The sequence below is a fragment of the Mus pahari genome, chromosome 23, assembly GCF_900095145.1.
Source record: "Mus pahari chromosome 23, PAHARI_EIJ_v1.1, whole genome shotgun sequence".
Classification (NCBI taxonomy): Eukaryota; Metazoa; Chordata; class Mammalia; order Rodentia; family Muridae; genus Mus; species Mus pahari.
The window spans coordinates 5,357,273-5,363,490 of NC_034612.1; positions in this window are offsets into that span (position 1 = coordinate 5,357,273).

The window sequence follows — 6,218 nt, forward strand, 5'->3', positions numbered from 1 at the left end:
GTTTCTCTGTGTAGCCCTAGCTGTCCTGGAACTCACTTTGTAGACCAGGCTGGCCTCGAACTCAGAAATCCACCTGCCTCTGCCTCCCAAGTGCTGGGGGCATGCGCCACCACGCCCAGCTCACACTTCCAATCCTAGCACTGATGAGTGCAAGTCTACAAAGTGACTTTCAGGCGAGTCTGCATAGTGAGCTCCTGTCTCAAAAAAATACACACATGGGCTGGACCCACATGCTCTTAACCATGATCAGTGGTTAAGAGCACAGTGGTCCCGAGTTCAATTCCCAGCAACCAGAAGGTGACTCACAACCATCTGTAAGGGGGTCCGATGCCCTCTTCTGGTGTGTCTGAAGACAGCTACCAGGAGCTTATATACATAAAATAGGTTAACTAAAAATCTTTAAAAAAAAAAAAAAACAAAAAAACACAGCCGGGCGGTGGTGGCGCACGCCTTTAATCCCAGCACTTGGGAGTCAGAAGCAGGCAGATTTCTGATTTCGAGGCCAGCCTGGTCTACAGAGTGAGTTCCAGGACAGCCAGGGCTGCACAGAGAAAAAACAAACAAACAAACAAAAAAAACCCACACACATGCGTGCGTGCGTATGCAAAATACCGTATATACAGGAGAAAAGGTGCTTGCGGAAGGAATATAGTAAAACCACCTTGGAGAGGAATTTGCAATGCCACTGAAGGACCCCCCCTTTTTTTTTTAATTTGAGGTACATAACTTAAAGGTGACAAAAACTCAATAATCAAATAAATATTTTCAGTAAAATGAGTCGAGGCTGAGGGCAGAGTCAGATCCCTTGAGACGGGGTCTCACTACATAACCTCCTCAGCCGCCCAAGGGCTGAAGTTTAGAATTGCGCAAGTCTTTTTTTTTTTTTTTTTTTAAATGTCCCAGAGGACACACAGTTTACTAGGCAGCTGCCGGGAAATGAGCGGTTAGACTTGGCCGCACGCTCCTGCTCATGCTTTTTGACCGCGTAGGCGTCTGAGGCGTCCTCAGCGATCCCTGATGAGCTCATCCTCAAAGCACTCCGCAAGGGTCTGGATGTTCCGGAAAGAGTCCGAGGAGCACCTGCGCACACCCACAGCCCGCAGCCTCCTGTCCCGGCTCACCCAATGCCTGTTGAAGCGTCCCCGGGGGCCACTGTGGACGATGGCAGTCACCAGTACCTGCAGAGGGATTTTTACCAGTGAGCAGGTGGCTGATCTCAAAGGCGTGCTTGCCTATGCGCACCGTCATGAGCTTCGTGCATCAGCACGGAGTTAGGGAGGTGCTACGGGATGGGGCTCTGTGATTTACACTCTGTGCTCCTGTGTGGGGCAGGGACTTTTCCAGGGCAATGTCATCCTGAAGAGAAGGATGGTGGATCTGCGCGTCATAACTGTTCCGTTTCCCAAAGAGCTCAATGTCCACCAGAGTCTCCTCCACTGTTGGTGTGGCTGTCTCTCCCACTGGGTCATTCTGAGGACACAGTCACACCGTCCCATTCTGGCAAAACTGGCTTAATTTACTGTTAATTGGGGCTTAGTCTGTGGGAAGTTCTGGTTATTCTGTAGCAGATCGAGAATTCCAAATTACTTCTATCCACCTCAATGTGATTTCATTATATATATATATTTGTTTTTTCAAGACAGGGTTTCTCTGTGTAGTCCTGACTGTCCTGGAACTCACTCTGTAGACCAGGCTGGCCTCAAACTCAAAAATCCTCCTGCCTCTGCCTCCCAGGTGCTGGGATTAAAGGCGTGCGCCACCAGGCCCGGCCTGTTTTGTAGGTTTTTAAATGTTTTTTTCCTCCCCTGTTGTGCTGATTAATTTTATGTCAATTTGACACAGGCTGGGATCATCTGAGTGGAGGGTACCTCGATTGAGAAAATGCCATCATAAGATCCTCCAGCTGAAGGCAAGCCTTAAGGGCATTTTCTTAATTAGTGGTTGATGGGGAGGGTCCCGCCCATTGTGGGTGGAGCCACCCCTGGGCAGGCGGTCCTGGGTTCTATAAGAAAGCAGGCTGAGCAAGCCATGGGGAGCAAGCCATTAAGCAGCGCCCCTCCATGGCCTCTGCATCAGCTCCTGCCTCCAGGTTCCTGCCCTGCGTGATTTTGTGTTTGTTTTCTCAAACAAGAGACTGGGAATTAGCTAGATTCCCTGTTAGAAAGACAGATGGACAGAGGGCCCATGACTAGGTAATAAAGATAGCGAAGTTGCAAGATGGTGGATGGCTTCTTCCTCAAGGAGAGAATGGCAGGAGAGCTTTTTTTGTCTCCTATTGGCCCACGAACTGTCTCCACAAGCTTAAGGACCTATCAAGGCAGGTCCCACAGCAGTATGGGGGCAATCAACCATCCTTGCTTTCTTCAAACTCAGGAACCCTGATGGAGGAAGATTCTCCCAGAGCTTTAAAAAGCCCCAGTCCTAAAGAAGACTGGAGTTTTCGGCTTCCAGTGCCCCCTCTGCTTTGCAGGGGGGAAAACATGTGTCTGCAGTTTCCTCGCTGCCAACAAGCGTGCTTCTGTCCCGGGTGATTCTGTCCCGGGTGCTTGAGTTCTGTTTCTACCTTACTGTGCTTCATTTTTTCCTGCCTTTTTGTTTTTGTTTTTATTTTTCGAGACTGGGTTTCTCTGTGTAGCCTTGGCTGTCCTGGAACTCACTCTGTAGACCAGGCTGGCCCCGAACTCAGAAATCTGCCTGCCTCTGCCTGCCAAGTGCTGGGATTAAAGACACGCGCCACCACTGCCAGGCTTTTCCTGCCTTTTAATACTTTAACTGGCAAAGTAAACAAACCCGAGCCAGATTCCCCCCCCCCCCAAGACTGTATTAGTTTCACGATGTAGTTCTTGCAGACCTGGGACCCACAAAGCTGTTCTGGCCCCACCCACTTCCACCCAGCCCTTCTGCTAAGATAAAGGACACCATACCTGCCTATGACTGAGTGTATGAGTTGTTTTACAACTTCCATTCTCTTCCCACCAAGCAATGCGTCTTGGACATATTTTGCATGTTAGCAACCAGTTTGGCTGTCTTCCTCCGGGGCTGTATCCTGCCAAGGTTAATCCGTTCTCTTGATGGACATTTTGCTTGTCCAATGGGAATGTGGCAAGCAATGTTACAATGAATATCCTTGTGGCTACATCATCCCTATGAGTCAGTCCCTGTGTGTGTGTGTGTGTGTGTGTGTGTCTGTCTGTCTGTCTGTCTGTCTGTCTGTCTGTCTAAGCAATGTTACAATGAATATTCTTGTGGCTACATCATCTCTATGAGTCATTCCCTCTGTGTGTGTGTGTGTGTGTGTGTGTGTGTTTGTGTGTGTGTAAGCAATGTTACAATTAATATCTTTGTGGCTTTATCACCCCTATGAGTCAGTCCCTGTGTGTGGTGTGTCTTCCTCTCCCTCCCTCTCCTATTCCCTCCCCTCCCCCACCCTTTCTCTGCCAGTTTCATGTAGCCTAGGCTAGTTTTGAACTCTCTACGTAACTGAAGATGGCCTTGAACTCCTGATCCTCTGACATCCATCTCCCAAGTGCTGGGATCACACACTGTGCCTGGCTTCCTTGTGGGCCATTTTGTGAGGAATTTTCTATACATGAGATCGCCACTTTCAGGACCACGTGTTTTTATTTTTACATGTTTTTTTTGTTTTTTGTTTTTTGTTTTTTTAAGATTTTATTTAGCTATTTTATGTATGAGTACACTGTAGCTGTCTTCAGGTGTACCAGAAGAAGGCATCTCATTACAGATGGTTGTGAGCCACCATGTGGTTGCTGGGAATTGAACTCAGGATCTCTGGAAGAGCAGTCAGTGCTCTTAACCGCTGAACCATCTCCAGCCCTTTACATGTTTTTTTTTTTTTTTTTAAAGATTTATTTATTTATTATATGTAAGTACACTGTAGTTGTCTTCAGACACTCCAGAAGAGGGCATCAGATCTTGTGAGCCACCACGTGGTTGCTGGGATTTGAACTCAGGACCTTCAGAAGAGCAGTCAGGTGCTCTTACCCACTGAGCCATCTCACCAGCCCTTATTTTTACATTTTTAAGGCAGGCACACTTCCAGTTTGGCATCTGAAAGCTTGCTGATATCTTTGGGCCAAAAGCAGTGACTAGAGAGATAAACAAGAATAACACATATGTTTTTGTGTGTGTGCTTAAAAACCCAGGGTCTTGCTTTCTAGTCCAGGCTGGTCTTGAACTCCTGATCCTCCTGCCTCAACCTGCCAAGTACTGGGATCTCAGGTGTGAGCCCCCCACCGTTCTGACGGTTCCGTGGAGGTCCAAAATGGAAGTTTTCTATAGCTGTAGCACCTTCCCTTTGGAGAGTGGAAGGGCGAAGAAGAGAACTGTAACCATCTTGCTGTCTGTGATGATAAGATCCCGGTATCTGGGGTTGGGTGGGTGCCGAAGAGATGGCTCAGCAGTTAAGAGCACTGACCACTCTTGCAGAGGTCCGGAGTTCAATTCCCAGCAACTACATGGTGGCTCACAACCATCTGTAATGGGATCCGATGCCCTCTTCTGTGTGTCTGAAGACAGCTACAGTGTACTCATATACATAAAATAAACTAAATATATCTTTAAAAAAGAAAAATCCGGCCGGGCATGGTGGCGCACGCCTTTAATCCCAGCACTTGGGAGGCAGAGGCAGGCAGGTCTCTGAGTTCGAGGCCAGCCTGTTCTACAGAGTGAGTTCCAGAACAGCCAGGACTACACAGAGAAGCCCTGTCTCGAAAAAAACAAAACAACAACAACAACAAAAAAAATCCGGTATCTGTTTGTCATTCAGGTCTTTCCATGGCTGGGAGCAGGGAGGAAGGATACTGGATTAGATGAAGCAATCTTTGTGTCTGCGGGGGGCGGGTGGAGGAGGAGGAGGAGGAGGAACAATCTGGACCCATCCCAAACTGACCCTCTCCACTCTCCTCTTCATCAGACACACACACACACACACACACACACACACACACACACACACACACACACCTCCTACACTTCAGAGCTTGCCTTGGTCCCACTGACGGCTCCAGGGCTACCTCAGCAGAGAAAGGGCCCAGCCGCCCCTAAACAATTTGCTCAGTGTTTTAAGTCACAGCAGGATGTTTGCAAGAACCAGTTTCTCGGTTAAAAATATCCCATGCCGGAGGGGCCTGAGTCTGTCTCAGAACAGAGCTACCCCACAGCCCCAAGGCTTCTTCTCCATCACTAGGGGAATTGAGGAAATCAATTAATTCCCCGCCCCCTGCCCGCCCCCTCCCCATCACACTTTGAAGTCAGACTTTCTGTGTTCAGTCTGACTCCATGATTCACTAGCTCTGTGACCCTGGGCCACACAATTAGTGTCTCTGTGTCTTGGTGCCCATGGCTATGGGGGGGGGGGGTCCTTGTTCTCTCTCAGAGGCCATGGGTCTCTACCCTGTCTGCCTACAGAGCTTTTTTTTTTTTTGTTTTTTTGTTTTTTTTAAATCCTGAAGCACAGAAGAAGAGAAGGAAGAAAAAAAAAATCCTAATGCCCAGACTACATTCCAGACCAGTTGACTCAGAGTGTCTGGGGACTGGGTCTGGGCAAATAAGGTATAGATAATAGACTTCCCAGGTAGTGACAAGTGCCTTCAAGGCCAAAGCATGGGGTGCTGCCTAGGGACGCAGCTTGCATGCCTGGCACAGCGGTGAGATCGTGGCGCCAAGAGTGCAAGTCCTGGTGGTAATCACAGAAGGCTGCCTGGAGGAGGGGGTAGGCAAGCTGTGAACTGAGGAATTCCCAGGACAAGGAGAGCAGGGTGGATTCTAGCAGGGTCTTAGCATCTGCGGAGCCAGGAGTCTTTGGCTCTGGGCGGCAGAGGTAGGTTCCTCTGTGCAGGGCTCGAGCTTAGTGGGAGAGTGCAGTCTTTCTATGTCCTAGGTTCTGGATTCAGATCCAGACACCACCTGAGACTGGAGGTAAGATAGAAGTCAGGTAAGGGAGGAAGTGTGGGCCTCCGGTCTTCTGCTGAGGTCAGAGGTCGCCGAGAGTTCCTGAGAGTGTTCTGGAAGCACAACAGTGATGAAGACCAGGGTTTTAAGGGGAGCCATGTCCTTTCCAAGAGTCTCCCTTGAAATAGCCCTGGACTCTAGCCTCGCCTTCACCCTTGTCAGCTATGTGGCTGTGGGCAGGCGACTTTGCTTATGAGCCTCAGTTTCCTAGTATGTTAACTAGGTGTGAACTGGATGTGATAGCCCAT